Source organism: Hyla sarda, chromosome 2 (genome assembly GCF_029499605.1).
Source record: "Hyla sarda isolate aHylSar1 chromosome 2, aHylSar1.hap1, whole genome shotgun sequence".
NCBI lineage: Eukaryota > Metazoa > Chordata > Amphibia > Anura > Hylidae > Hyla > Hyla sarda.
Genome location: NC_079190.1, coordinates 237639233 through 237656373, shown reverse-complemented (window position 1 = coordinate 237656373; position 17141 = coordinate 237639233).

Sequence of the window (17141 nt, the reverse complement as noted above, 5' to 3'; positions counted from 1 at the left end):
TTAAAATGATACACTAGTTACATAGGTATGCTTTTGTCGTACTTCTGAAAAAAATCATAACTACACGCATGAATATTTCTACGTAAAAAATTATCATCTTCTGACCCCTATAACTTTTTTATTTTTCCGCGTACAGGCCGGTTAAGTCTTTATCGGTACCATTTTTGTATTGATCGGACTTTTTGATCACTTTTTATTATTTTTTCATGATATAAAAAGTGAGCAAAAAATGCTATTTTGGACTTTGAAATTTTTTTGCGCGTACGCCATTGACCGTGCGGTTTAATTAATGATATCTTTTATAGTTTGGACATTTCCGTATGTGGCGATACCACATATGTTTATTTTTATTTACACTGTTTGGTTTTTTTTATGGGAAAAGGGGGGTGATTCAAATTTTTAATAGGGAAGGAGTTAAATGACCTTTATTAACTTTTTTTTCACTTTTTTTTGCAGTGTTATAGCTCCCATAGGGGGCTATAACACTGCACACACTGATCTTTTACACTGATCCCTGCAAAGCCATAGCTTTGCATGGATCAGTGTTATAGGTGGTCGATTGCTCAAGCCTGTATCTCAGGCTTGGAGCAATCAAACGGCGATCGGACATGACGGAGCAAGGTAAGGGGACCTCTGCTCGCGTGCTAGCTGATCAGGATATCGCGATTTTATCGCGATAGTCCCGATCAGCCTGACTTAGCTGCTGGGAAGCTTTCACTTTCATTTTAGATGCGGTGATCGGTGCCGCGCGCTATTAGCCCAGGGTCCCGGCTATCATTAGCCTCCAGGACCGACCCGGTATGACGCGGGGTCACGGCGTGACCCCGTTTTATATACCAGGACCGGGCATATGGCGTACAGGTACGCCATGCGTCCTTAAGAGGTTAATTTACATAACTCACATTAAGCTTACCTGTCATACCCCTTTAAAAAAAAGTTATATGTTACTCAGTACCTAATCCTGATCGTGTACATATAATTTTTATTTGTCTAGAACCTATATTTCTCTCACAAATACCTTCTATTTGTTGACCACTTGGTTTGCCATTCTGTTCTTTGGAGGGTGAATCCTCCCTCTGAATGACTCTTCTGAATCCCTGAGTGCTGGGTCTCTTCATCCAATCACTGCAGGCTACTCTGTAACCACCTCCAGTTTGATAGGACAGGACAAAGCACAGAGGAGTGCTTGCTCCACCATCATTTACTGAACTTTGTCCATGCCTGTGCTTCAGCTTGAACAAAGATGACACTAGAGCCAGACAGGATTGTGTTCTGGAGGGTATGGGGTGTTTTCTTTATAAAGCATGATTTCTATAAAAAGGAAATAAAAAATGTTTATGAAGTATTTTTGAAAGGTTAATATTTTGCCAAGATGTGCAATATCTAAAAAGTTTTTTAATATGACAGTGCCCATTTAATGTAGGGTCACACATTCCGTATTTTGCTATGTGTTTACTGCTGCGTATTTTTCTACCCATTCAAGTCATTGACTTTGATGAATAACAAGATTAACCCCTTAACGACGAAGGACGTATATGTACGTCCTCTGCCGGCTCTCGTGATATGCCGCGGGGTCACGCGGTGTACCCCCGGCATATCGGGTTGGTCCCGGCGGCTATCAACGGCCGGGACCCGCGGCTAATACAAGACATCACCAATCGCGGTGATGCCCTGTATTAACCCTTCAGACGCGGCGATCAAAGCTGACCGCCGCGTCTGAAGTGAAAGTAACCCAGCTGCTCAGTCTGGCTATTCGGGACCACCGCGGTGAAATCTCGGCATCCCAAACAGCTTACAGGACACCGGGAGGGCCCTTACCTGCCTCCTCAGTGTCCGATCGGTGAATGACTGCTCCGTGCCTGAGATCCAGGCCGGAATAGTCAAGCGCCGATAACACTGATCACAGGCATATTAAGAGAGATCAGTGTGTGCAGTGTTTTAGGTCCCTATGGGACCTATAACACTGCAAAAAAAAAGTAAAAAAAAAAGTGTTAATAAAGGTCATTTCACCCCTTCCCTAATAAAAGTTTGAATCACCCCCCTTTTCCCATAAAAAAAAATAAAACAGTGTAAATAAAAATAAACATATGTGGTATCGCCACGTGCGTAAATGTCCAAACTACAAAAATATATCATTAATTAAACTGCACGGTCAATGGCGTACACGTAAAAAAAAAATCAAATCCAAAAAAGCGTATTTTTGGTCATTTTATTTACCATTAAAAAATGAATAAAAAGTGATCAAAAAGTCTGATCAAAACAAAAATGGTACAGATAAAAACTTCAGATCATGGCGCAAAAAATGAGTCCTCATACCGCCCTGTACGTGGAAAAATAAAAAAGTTGTAGGCGTCAGAAGATGACATTTTTAAACGTATACATTTTCCTGCATGTAGTTATGATTTTTTCCAGAAGTACGAAAAAATGAAACCTATATAAGTAGGTTATCATTTTAACCATATGGACCTACAGAACAATGATAAGGTGCCATTTTTACCGAAATATGCACTGTGTAGAAACGGAAGCCCTCAAAAGTTACAAAATGGCGTTTTTTCTTCGATTTTGTCGCACAATGATTTTTTTTCCGTTTTGCTGTGAATTTTTGGGTAAAATGACTAATGTCACTGCAAAGTAGAATTGGTGACGCAAAAAATAAGCCATCATATGGATTTTTAGGTGGAAAAATGAAAAGGTTATGATATTTAAAATGTAAGGAGGAAAAAACGAAAGTGCAAAAACTGAAAAACCCTGCATCCTTAAGGGATTAATAAATTTAAAAAAAGAAAGGCAAATGTTTTGGCAATATGTACAACATATAAATATATAAGTTTTTGAATCTGACAGTGCCCATTTAAGATAGGATAATTAGATGCAGTTCAGCAAGCCAGTGGTCCCATACTTATACTATGCACATAACATACAAGCAATGGTAAACTGACAGCAAAAAAAACAAAAAAAAACGTGGGTACCAAAATACTCAGCTGACTTTGCTACCCATTGTTTTTAATATGTAGGAAAATACACAGCAGCAAATATGCAGCAAAATACGGCATGTGTGACCCTACCCTAAAAGGGTATTCCCATCTCAACATTAAGTTTCCTTTTTTTTTTGCAAATACATTCATTTACTAAATTGTCTGTAACCTAGACAACTAGCTGGCAACAAGGGAGATGAGTAAATTCAATATCAGGAGAAGGAGAATACCCCTTTAACATCTATGGAAACTAGGTAAACTTTGTAAAACAACCCGCTCGGCTGTTTACAGAATCCCAGCCCCTTCTCTCTGTTGCAGCCAGGCTGGACAGGGTCATTGGGCACTTGTTCTAGACATAGGTGTAAGTTGCAGAGGTGGGACCTTCATCACCTAGACATTAATGGCATATCCTCTGGTTGAGTATGTTACCTCTTTAAAGGGATATTCCAGCCAAAAACATCGTATCCCCTTTCCAAAAGATAGGGGGATAAGATGTCTGATCATGGGGGGACCACTGGGACCCCCCACAATCTCCCTGCAGCACCCGCATTCTATGCGGGGCCGCGTGTCCAGGCTCGAAAACCTCTGGGTTTCCAGGACTGGAGATGTGGCATAACGCCACGCCTCCTCATGGTATCATGCCACACCCCCTCCATTCATGTCTATGGAAGGGGTGTGCCGGCTATCACACCCCCTCCCATAGACATGAATGGAGGAGGCGTGGCGTGTCTCCAGTCCCGAAAACCCAGAGGTTTCTGAGCCCTGAGATGCAGCCCTGCATAGAATGCGGGTGCTGCAGGGAGATTGCGAGGGTCCCAAGTGGCAGCCCCCCTGAGATCAGACATCTTATACCCTATCCTTTTAACAGGGGAAAATATATTTTTGCCCAGAATACCCCTTTAAGTCTTCTGCATTTGAGGTTGCGAAAAACAGCTGTCTTGTTTCTTGGAAGCCTCTTGAAGTGTTCAGAATATTGATCAGTGGTATAATTATAGGTGGTGGAGAAGTTGCAGTCACGCCTGGGCCCTCACCCCTTTTGCCCAAAAAAGAAGACTTATATTTCACATGACATGTGATAACTGTGGACTCGGTTTTAGATATTACATTATGGCTTAAAGTTACACCTCTAGTATAAATCACTCATTCGTAATAAAAATGTTTCACATTCAATGCAGATCTAAATTTCAGTGTGTGGCAGCATGTATGAAATGTATATATAAAAGGTCACACATGGTTATGGACAATTCAGATGATACACTGTTATAATATGCTCATCAAATCTCATTTGAGATAGAGAACATATTTTCTGATAAAATCTTGAACAAGGAAGTGGTTGTTTCCCCTAGTGCTAAGTGTTCTGGAATAGTCATGTGAACAGGATAACAGCCTATGGAAATGAACAGTCATTTTTTGTTCAGATTTAGTAAAATGTATGTGCTTTTCTGGTACAATAGTTACACTATCATTATTATTATTATTATTATTATTCATCTAACACGGTTGAAAAACAGACCAGAGTCCATCAAGTTCAACCTATTTCCCCTTTGTGTCTCTACTGTGTTTATCCAGAAAAAGGAAAAAAAAAAAAACTTATGAGGCTGATGCCAATTGCCCTATATCAGAGGGAAAAATTTTCGTCTTGTCTCCAAATATGACAGAATGAATCTCGGGATCAAAGTTTATCCCTATAAATGTGATATCCACAACCTGTAATGTTATAACTGTCCAGAAATGTGTCCAGGCCCCTTATGATGTCTGCAGTGTCTTTTCTCTTTTAAAGCTGAATGTTTTGTCCCAAATGAAACACAACAAATAAGGATAAGTTCACATCACTGCTGAGCTCAGTCCCCTCCTGGGTCAGTTGGGTGCCGAACAGACCCTTCGCACAACAGACAACGCTGGGTCTCGATGGATCCCCTTGACTTGAATGGGGGAAAAAATTCAGTTAATTGAAAACCAAAGCTTGAATGGAGAATAACCCACAACATAGATAAGCTGGATTAAATGCATATTTTGGTTGAGAGTCAATATTGCTGAACAACATTGCCCCCAAAGAAATTCATGACAACAAATGAGCAAAAATAAAAATTTTATTTAATAAAAAAAATTTTTTTAGGCATAACACATTATAAAAAAATATTATACAGAGCATTCAATCTATGCAAAGTGTATAGCCAATATTCAAAATAAGTATCCTATGTTGGTCACAACAAGGTAAAGTGCAAGTGCATTCTACTAAAAAAACAACAACAATAAAACAACATCATAGACATCAGAAAGCTTCAATAATAGTATATTTTGATGAAAGCGCACAGCTATCATATTACCTATACCTGCAGCACCAAGAAAGTACCCACACGCGCGTTTCAGTTTCCCTTCATCAGGGGGTGATGCAAACAGCAATTGTCTACAAGCTACTGTTAACACTGTTTTAGTTATAGCTATGGTGCCCATCATCTTTGATTGTTCATGTTTTCAAAAAGCATCCATTAGAATGTGGTGTACACATCATTTAAAGGAGAAACAATTGTTTATGCATAGATATTATTTCCTTAATTTTTCTCAGGAGAATATGGTCAACTCCCTTATGAATCTATATGGTGCTAGCATAATTGCATAATCCATAAACAAATATAGAGCCTTTCATGGTGCATATGAAATGTAATAATGTTAAGCTTATCGGTTATAAGTCACAGGATTCTCATTTTACAGAGGTTTTCAGTGTTAAATATCTAAATACTGTATATGCTTTGTATATATTAGACTTTACAAGAACCAGAAAAAAAAGCATAAATCAGCACTTACAAAATATAAGTCCACATTGTAGAGTCTAGAGAAAATAAATCAGGTCTCTCATTAACCAGTTCAAACCCTGAAAGTACAAACCCTACCTTTAATATATATATATATATATATATATATATATATATATATATATATGTCTGAGAGTTACAACTATTTTCTGCCATTACCTTTCTAATGGCACCATGAAATGTTTAAACCATGTGACTGACCTCAGTTTTCATAATAATCTGTCTTTGAAGACACTGTGTCGCAACTAAGAAATAAACGTTTGCGATGATGACACAACATTAGTGCAGCTGCTCCAGTCATTTTCCTACTTAAGACTGAAAAAAAAAGGTAAAGAAAACAAAATTCAGAGGTCTTATCAAGATTTCTAAAAGGAAAACAGATGTTGCCCCATCATTATCATGGAGGTGAAATGTTTCATTCCAAAAATGTAATAAATCCTAATAAAAAAAAAATGAATGGGTGTTCTGCCCCCATGTATACGGAGATACGTTAGATAAATCGACTGATAGATAAATCCAAGGCATATTAGCATTCTAATTTTATGGGAAAAACACAATAGTTTCATTCTGCGAGTTCTGTGTCATGTAATAATACTGGATACATTTCCCCGAATGAAAACAATTAGGCAGTGAACTGTTTTCATTCTTTACATACAGAGACTCACATTCTTCTTTTCAGCTTTTCATTCTCGGCAGAGAATACATTTTATAGTTCTTTTTTTGTCTACTGATTTCCTTTATTGTTCCTCTATGGTTGTATACTAAATTCCCAATTGTCCATTGTGTAATAAATAAATATATATATATATATATATATATATCTGTATGTACATCGAAGTCGACTTGTTGGGCCTCTTGTACATGGCTGCCATTGTGAATTTTTAAGACACGCTGTGGAATTTAACCAGTATGGGTAAAGCATTGTTACGTCATTTGGTTCTAATCCCTTAACTAGCCTGTAATGAGTACAATATGTATATTTTCTTTGGAGCTTTAGAGATTTATATGCAGACTAAGTCTTAAACATAAACTTAAGTCATAAAACAAACTATAAACAATCTAAGTTTGATTTGACATCAGAAGATTGAAGTAGATTTGTGGAGTTTGCTTGCTTTAAGCACTAGATGCCTGTGACAGCAGTGGAGCGGTTGTACTCTCAGCTGTGGAGTAGAACTTTTTTTTCCAGATCTTATTTGTAGGCGCATCATCACCAAACCAATATTATCTTCTATGTTATACAGGCCATACATGCTTAGATAATTCAGCCAATAGAACTGATAAATAACAGCCATGCTGATAACCGATGTGTTTATGGGTGCACAATAATCATTTCTGACTAATGGACATTTGTTGCATAATTTGTTTCAAGTTTATTAGCATTAAAAGTCTCAAATTTGAAATGCATCTATTGTAAAGTTTTTCTTTTCTACAGTATATATATTTTTTGGCCCATGTTAGATAATTCAATAGATTCCTTCAAATATGTTGTTTGAGTCCAAATCAGAAGTTAGAAGTGACCAGGCCTGGTAGAAGAATGAATGACACAGACTCCAAAGCTGAGTTCCCTCACAGCCCATCAGTTTGCTGTTGAAAAAGAGATAGAGGAATATCTCGAAACGCGTCTAGCCTATACCTTATGGTTATGCTCCACACCTACAGCTGATATATATTGGATTCCAGGTGCAAGCAATATACCCGGTTCCTCTACAACTATCAAGCTTGATGTGCGGCATGCATAGCGCACGAGGACGCCGCCATCAGCAAGCTGCTACAGACATCACGCCGGCAAAAGATCTCTCCCTCCCCAGGACCACTAATACTGACGACTCGCAATCTGGAGCAACTAGGTGCCCGTGCGCCCGCAGAGGGTAAGTGTGAGAGCACCGAGGGACCCCGTTGGGATTGGTAAGAATACACTTTGCTACAGTGTATCCAGTCCCTTGCTTCTATTGACATATAACACAGATACATGCACAACGCTACACAGTATCCAATAAGGAGTATCCAATAAGGAGGAATTTTCTGCTAGAACTAAATGTTTATATACATATAACAAGATATTATCTATTATGGCTACTTATGGACGTTGAGCATACCAATATATATTATATTATTTTACTAATAATTTTTATTATAATCTTGAATTGTAGAACAAGTTCACCTGCAAGGGCCCTGCAGGGTGTAACCCATTTTATGACAAATAAATGTTTTACATTTTCAGTTATCTATATCTAACTGATAATTTTACGCAATTTTAGATATAGTTAGATTACTATACCACCATGTTATTCAAGCCCAGGCTTGAGGAGAGTGTACCCCCAGTATTTTATACATGTTGTCAGATTATATGGGATACACAACTTTCTCTTACACCAGTACTCGTCTGGCACAATCTAATACTGTCTCTATTATTCTTGGTTGAAGCTACCTATCTTTTGTTTCTATACTGATGAGCTAGTTGACACGAGGCTCTACTGTGCTTGTTTTTGTGTGTACAGTGACTTATGTAATAATACTAATAATTCCTTTATTTTATAACATATTGTACAGTGCTGTACAGAAATTGTTCTGTCCCCAGTGGGGCTCACAAATTTAAATTTCAAATTAACCTATGTTTTTGGAGTGTGGGAGAACATACAAACTAAATGCAGATGTTTTCCTTGGTGGGATTTGAACCTTAGATTCCACTGAGCTAACCACTGAGCCACCATGTCACTATATAGATACCAGCAGATTAATAAAATAGATCCCCAGCCTGGGTCTGCATTCTGCTAATGGATTTAATGGGGAGATATCTAGCAATATTACAAAAATGGGACTGCTATTTATGTAATTCACAAATATATTCTTCAAAGGGGTTATCTACTGACTCCACTGGAAAACATTTTTTTTAATCAACTGGTGCCAGAAAATTAAACAGATTTGTAAATTACTTCTATTTAAAAATCTTAACCCTTCCAGTACTTATCAGCTGCTTTATACTACAAAGGAAGTTTTGTTTTTGTTTTTTTGTTTTTTCATTTTTTTTTTCAGTCTGACCACAGTGCTCTCTGATGACATCTGTGTCAATGTCCGGAACTGTCCAGAGTAGGAGCAAATCCCCATAACAAACCTATCCTGCTCTGGACAGTTCCTGACATGGACAGAGGTGTCAGCAGAGAGCACTGTGGTAAGACAGAAATGAAATTAAAAAAGTAAAGAACTTCCTCTGTAACATACAGCAGCTGTACTGGAAGGAGTAAGATTTGTAATTTTTGCAATTTACAAATCTGTTTAACTTACAAATCTGTGTAATTTACAAATCTGTTTAACTTTCTGACACCAGTTGATTTAAAAAAAAAAAAAATGTTTTCCACCGGAGTACCCCTTTAAATTTGGGGTTATACATCTTTTCAAATAACTAAGATTTGAACTCCTCGGGTTACGCTTTAGATGTATATACATCTACTCTATATTAGGGACATAACTAAAGATAGCAAGATATATTTCCTGTCAACAAATGATTCCACTATGTTACTGGAAAGTCTGTTCATGTTACATAGCTAAAGAAAACTAATGTTGGTGACTGGAGTATACAGAGAGCAGAAGGGTCCTCAATCAAAATGTCCACCCATCCTATGTTGCTGGTGGTGAAGTGTTTTAACCCCCTGATGTCACATCCTTACATCCTGCTACTTGTTGGCCATCTCCCTCCTTTCTTATCATTGCCTTTTGAGACTTGTGGCCTCCCTCTTACCGTTTCATCCTCTGTAGCTGTAGGAAAGAGGACAAGGGATACTAAATCTCATTAGCGTTATAGCAGCATACACTACCTCCATGATGTGCACCCCTTTGTCAGACATAGGCTAACAAAAGACTAGTGGAATAGCCATAGTCTGTCCTGTGAACATACATGCAAATACTGCCCTTTAAAATTGGCCTTATGAGTTTCCCTGGGATAGGGGATAAGTTAATTTTGGCTGGAATTCTCCTTTAAGAATAGAGCTAATTTTAGTGTGTATGATAAGTTCAGTAAGTAGGAACCATCTAGTCAACATACCAGTCAAATATATTTTCATGACTTGTACTAACAGTTTAAATCTCCAATGCATCAGACCCTTTCCCTGCCTTGAAGACAAGGGTGGTGGTGGCAGAATTATGTAACGTTGGCATGGATGGATAGAAGATTTTGACGGCATGTCTAAAAACAAGTGCAATTGGCAGTGGCCTTGTCATCTATACTAAGATTTGAATTATTTGGAGCTGATAGAGAGGTGTCCCAATGAAAAATTGTTTGAAGGCTGATTTACAAAATCTTCATCTGCTAATGGATATGTTCCCTACACTTACAAGACAAGAGTAATTAGTTGAGAATTTACTATGTTTTATTGTTCAGAATTTTCCCATAAACAGGAACAATCTTCTGTGGGAACACTGTAAGTAAATGCTTGTAAGTAAAAATAGATATGTGTTTTGAATATAAATGCCCTGACAATGAAAAATCTGGTAAATGTTGTTGAATTGTTCTGTGTTTACACATAAGGGGAGAAATGTATTAATACGTTTGCATCATTAAAGGGGTGCACCAGTATCCCTTTTACCTTTGTCAGTGCACAGCCTAAAGGGGTTGTCTTGGAAGCTCCCCAATCCTTACTTCCACTCTCTCCATAACCTTCTCTATGGTCAGCGCCGAAAATCCTGGTTTCTCTCTGAAGTCCTGTCTCTCTCCATGTCTCGGAAATATACCTTACATGACAAGAGAGTGTGGGTGGCAGTTGCGATCATCATTTTCTATGGTAGTGTAGTACTGAGGCCCCATTAAAGTTTTTTCCTGTACAGTGGTGGTCCCAGCCACCCAGTACATTTGTTTGGGTCTTATTTCCAGCACCCCCACTAATCAGTTGTTTGAAAAGATGCGGTGCTTGTGCAAGTGCTGCAGAATACAAGCCCATTCATACGTGCAATCACCATGTTTTAGGCTGCATTCACACCTCGTGTGCTGCTACAGATAAGGCTGCATTCACACCTCGTTTTCAGCCTATGGTTGCCGGATCCATCTGGGAGAGGGGAAAACTGGACGCTTCCGTACCCCAGCCAGACCGGTGCTGAAATCCATTTACTTTAATGAGCCGACCGGAGTCAAACGGTGACGCCGGTCGGCTCCTTTTTGACCCTTATCCGGTTTTGTGACCGGACATAAAACCGTAGTATACCACGGTTTTAGGTCCGGTCAGGAAACCACAAACGGGTCAAAAATTAGCCGACCGGAGTCACCGTTTGACTCCAGTCGGCTCATTAAAGTAAATGGATTTCAGCGCCAGTCCGGCTGGGATACGGAAGTGCCCGATTTTCCCCTCCCCCAAATGGATCCGGCAACCTTAGGCTAAAAACGAGATGTGAATGCAGCCTTATCTGTAGCGGCAGTGCATGAAACAGCCTGTAGCCAGTGTAGTGTCATAAAGCAGTTGATCAGGGGGGTATCAAGAGCTGGACCCCAATAGGCCATGCAGTTTTAAAGGCTGGATAACCACTTCAAATTGTGTTGCTGGAACATAAAAGTAAAAAATACGAGGCTATATAACATTTATGGGGGGGGGCACCAAATTGAGCCTTTTCCACAGTTTAAAACAGCCTAAGTAGGCCTCTGCTTAAGATCAGGCAAGATACACCAAACAGCGTCACCACCTTGATACATTTGGCACTTCCTCTCCCTGTCTTATTTAGCCATATGCCATATGCCATATGATGTCTTAAAGGAGTAGTCCAGTGGTGACCCAGTGGTGAGCAACTTATCCCCTATCCTAAGGATAGGGGATAAGTTGCAGATCGCTGGGGGTCCGACCGCTGGGGCCCCCTGCAATCTCCTGTACGGAGCCCCGACAGCCCGCGGGAAGGGGGCGTGTCGACCTCCGCATGAAGCTGCGGCCGACACGCCCCCTCAATACAACTCTATGGCAGAGCCGAAGCGCTGCCTTCGGCAATCTCCGGCTCTGCCATAGAGATGTATTGAGGGGGCGTGTCGGCCGCTGCTTCATGCGGGGGTCGACACCCGCTATCTGGCCAGAGAGGCTGGCCCCCGTACAGAGAGATCACAGGGGGCCCCAGTGGTCAGACCCCCTGCGATCTCAAACTTATCCCGTATCCTTAGGATAGGGGATACGTTTTTCACCACTAGACTACCCCTTTAACCTAAAAAACAGTTTTAATAGCATTAAAAAATTTCTAATGTTTCTCCATAAATTCTATAAATATGTTTCTAAATGTGCTTAAGTGTGTGTGGAGATGAACATTGATACACATGTGGGTGACACATGCAGGGGATACTGTTCAAGTGAGTGCCAGGCCTGCAAGTTATTTCTATGGGAGAGGAGTTGAGGTCTAGCAGAAGCCTCAGGCCACTTGGAACTGAGGATGGTGCTTTCCCTTTAACTCACATTCCTTCCTCCTTTATACTATAATACCAAGCCTACTGACTTATAATCTGGTTATGTCTCTCCTAGAATCTCTTACACAGCCAAGGAGTACCTGAGTACAGGAAACTCTCTTGCTCCAGCAGGTATGTCAGCAACAGGTACAGAAGACCACCTCTTTGATTAGACCAACCCTCATAAAGTCCAAATTATTCTGTGTACAGTGGCCTTAATTGAAAGAATTACCTCTCATTTTGAAAAACACTATACTTTTTGAGGAGGTTTTTAAGGACCACGTGTCACTTACATTATCCTTCTCCCTGCAAGGTAGGTCGACAAGCTAAACTGTGAATTTCTTGTTTCTTCCTTTACAGTGATAATGCAACCACTGAAGGACTTACTAGAGGACAGGAAGAAGAAGTGGTTGTGGGTGAACAGTCAAGCACTGGGACTAAGGAACGGGGTAGTGTACTGCAGTGTTTTTCAGGTAAGATGAATCAAAACTTCCATCCTGGGCTCCAAGTCATTGGAATGGTAAACTAAGAAGCTACAATTAGAAGATCACTGTAGTATACTGTTTGCAGGGCTAGTGCAAGGATTTTTGCCACCATAGGCAAAAGCTACTTTTGCCGCCCTCTTGACTCCGCCCATTGGTCAAAATTGACACGCCCCATGCTGGCTGAGCGAGTTCGGATGTTGGTTGTCTACCTTTCTTGTGGCTGGGAGAAAACCGTCCCCCCCCCCCCCCCCCATCAAGAGGGCGCTCTAGGCGGCTGCCTATTTTGCCTATAGGCAGAGGCGGCCCTGACTGTTTAGCTAATGACTTTTATGTTAATATATATTGTTGAGTTACATATATATATATATATATATATATATATAAATATATATATATATAATGCCAACAGCAATGTATGGACTTAGTCTGTGACAATAATTTATCTGATGTCCGCCATTCATATAGCATAGATTAATGGCTGCTGCAAGTAAAAATAAAACTTCACAACTGCAAATAATTAGGAAACGTTTCAGTATCTGGAATGATCCGATCAGCACAAATGCAACATTTTCCCTCTCCCACCTTCCTGGCTTTGTATTGTGTATTAGGCTAGCGTCTCAGATGTGATTCTGGCAGAGACCTATAATTCCGCAGCCTCACTGTTCCTTTTCTGAAACATTATACCTCTAAAATGTTGTCAGAATATGGACTAGACGCGTTTTCTTAATTAATGTTTGAAATTTTAAACATTATCTACTGTACAAAGATGAAATGTGTAAGTGTTATTGTCTGGAAAACCAAGGCTACATAATAACCTAATAAGACAAATCGCATTCCAGGAGTTCTGTAAACACTGTGGTGTTTTTAGCAATAAATTGATGCAAGATGGATTTTCCCTTTTATTTATATATCACACTACCTTCAGCTACAAACTCAGGACAGAAGTAGAACTGGATCGATTACAACATAAGGGCTGGTACCCTACAAGAAAGCGAAAACACAGGCACAGTCTTCTTTAAAACAGTACCATTTCAGGTGAAGTGGTAGAAATTTCTCTGCTAGGCTTTTAAAAACAGAAGGAAAACATTGAAAGTGTTCATAATAAGCATTACAGTTATGTGCATATACATATGAATACAGTAACGTGATAAAATACACGGTGGGCCATTTATATGGATACACCTTAATAAAATGGGAATGGTTGGTGATATTAACTTCCTGTTCATGGCACATTAGTATATGTGAGGGGGGAAACTTTTCAAGATGGGTTGTGACCATGGCGGTCATTTTGAAGTCGGCCATTTTGAATCCAACTTTTGTTTTTTCAATAGGAAGAGGGTCATGTGACACATCAAACTTGGGAATTTCACAAGAAAAACATTGATGTTCTTGGTTTTAACGTAACTTTATTCTTTCATTAGTTATTTACAATTTTCTGACCACTTATAAAATGTGTACAATGTGCTGCCCATTGTGTTGGATTGTCAATGCAACCCTCTTCTCCCACTCTTCACACACTGATAGCAACACCACAGGAGAAATGCTAACACAGGCTTCCAGTATCCGTAGTTTCAGGTGCTGCAGAATGGGCAAGACAAAAATTGGAACAGGACCCTCAGTTTACGCAGAAGATTTTGTTCAGTGATGAGGCAAACTTTTATGTGAATGGTGAAGTCAGAATATCTGTGAAAATAAAAGAAAAAGGACTGACGGACAGCACCTCTTTTAATACCCTTAATGTGCGGAAGATTGGTGGGGGGTAGCCCGACGGAGCTTATAGATGGCCGCTCACCTTAGAAAAGATCTCAATGCGCTTACCACCCCAGAAAGTAGTGGGGTACAAATGGTGCGAGTCGCTGCTCAGCCAAAGGGTTGCAGGGGAAGACAACAGTCGTCCTGGAGAGGTATGCGGAAGTGACAGAGGAAACCCTTGGATTATGGAGCTGCAGACTGGATTAATGAGATAGTTTGAAGTAGTCCTCAGCAGGACCATTTATTAAACAAAAATAATAAAAGACAGGATTACGCGTTTTGGGAGGAGCCCTCCCTTCCTCATATCAGGATAAGGTAAGTCTGGTAAGGTACAGGTTTAAATAGGCCAAAACAAAGGGGAGGGGGTGTACAGTAAGGAGTTAAAAAATGCAATATGCTATACAAAACATTATAACAAAGCAACATATAGAATAAATATATATTCTTATTCTTATTACATTGCAATCTTGTATAAAAATGCAGCCTATTTGGAGAGGAGCATATTCATTTGCAACAGCTGCAGAACCGCAGTGGACCGGAAGTGGCCTGCTGAGGTGTCTGAATAGTTAGTAATGCGATCCCCTGTACAGATCGGAGATCGCTGTGCACATGCATGATTTTAGAGAACAAAGTGATATTTTAAAAAGTAGGTTTAAGGTTAAGAAATAGGCCAATTGTGGATGCATCTTTTAAAAGGACTAGCACTCTGTCTCAGCTCGAATGCCTATCTAAAGGAAAAAAAACACCAAGAAAAGGACTGGTCTATCAACTTCATCACAACCTACACCAGGGAACATAAACACATTAAAGACATTCTGCATAAGCACTGGCCTATCCTGATGAGTGACCCCTTTATGCGGGATACTCTCCCACAAAGACCAGGCGTCACCTTCAGGAGAGACAAGACACTCCGTAATAACGTAGCCCCGAGTAGACTTAAATCCCACAGTACCCAACCGGAGAACTTCCTTTCAACCACCGGTTCTTACAGGTGTGGGCATGTCTGGTGTAAATGCTGCACTAATATTAACCATCGCGCTAAAACCTTCTCCAAAATTATGGGAGAAACATTTCAGATCAAATCATTACTTAGTTGTTCCTCCCAATATGGGGTAAACCTTTTAGAATGCCAATGGGGTGTACAATATGTGGGGAGAATTAGATTCTGCGGGAAAGAATGACCAAACACCGGAACAATTCCACTAATGGCTTTCTACTACATAGCGTCTAAAAGTCTAAATGTAGCTGATTGGCTGAGGTCTATCATGTGACCTCCCAGCATAGCAACATGTCCGGGGCAACCAGCTCTGACGCTCCAGATCGCTAATGCGCATGTGCACAGCGCTCTGTACAGGGGATCGCATTACTAACTATTCAGACGCCGCAGTGGGCCACTTCCGGTACACTGTGATTCTGCAGCTGTTGCAAATGAATATGCTCCTCTCCAAATAGGCTGCATTTTTATACAAGATTGCAATGTAACACCAATGTATATATATTTATTCTATATGTTGCTTTATTATACTGTTTTGTATGGCATATTGCGCTTTTTAACTCCTTACTGTACACCCCTCCCCTTTGTTTTGGCACCCATTTTTGGGCTATTTAAACCTTACCAGACTTACCTTATCCTGATCTGAGGAAGGGAGGGCTTTTCCCGAAACGCGTAATCCTGTATTTTATTGTTTTTGTTTAATAAACGGTCCTGCTGAGGACTACTTCAAACTACCTCTGGCATCCCCCTCATTCATCCATAAGAGTCTGCAGCACCATAATCCAAGTGTTTTCTTCGTCACTTCCGCTAGGGCAGAATATAGAATATTTGACACAGTCCTTACCTCAGTATCTGTAGGGATACTCTAGAGAGAGTTCAGAGAAGAGCTACTAAACTAGTACATGGATTGCAGGATAAAACTTACCAGGAAAGGTTAAAGGACCTTAACATGTATAGGTTGGAAGAAAGACGAGACAGAGGAGATATGATAGAGACTTTGAAATACATAAAGGGAATCAACACGGTAAAGGAGGAGAGCTTATTTAAAAGAAGAAAAAACTACCACAAGAGGACATAGTTTTAAATTAGAGGGGCAAAGGTTTATGCAGTAATATCAGGAAGTATTACTTTACTGAGAGAGTAGTGGATGCATGGAATAGCCTTCCTGCAGAAGTGGTCGCTGCAAATACAGTGAAGGAGTTTAAACATGCATGGGATAAGCATAAGGCTATCCTTCATATAAGATGGGGCCAGGGACTATTGATAGGATTCAGATTATTGGGCAGACTAGATGGGCCAAATGGTTCTCATCTGTCGACACATTCTATGTTTCTATCTTATGCCCTATCCTTTGGATAGGGGATAAGATGTCTTTGGCCGGAATACCCCTTTAACTGTACTATACAAAATGTTCTCTATTTTGAAAAAAACTAAGGCTGGATTCACATATGTCCTGTGTCCGGCCCAGGGAACCCAGCCTCAAACTCTAGACAACTGATGACAAAAGTGAATCAGTTGGCATCAATTGTTTAGCATCCATCCTTCATTATTCCCGAATACCGGAAGGGGTAACGCATCCTGCTGCCATGCGGCATGTCCAACCATCCGGTGTTTGTATTGAGATGCCCAAAGAATGCACACTGCCTCATTCAAATGAATTGGATAAATTCTATCATCCATTTACTTCCAGCACTTTTTCTACAAAGACAGATGGAAAAG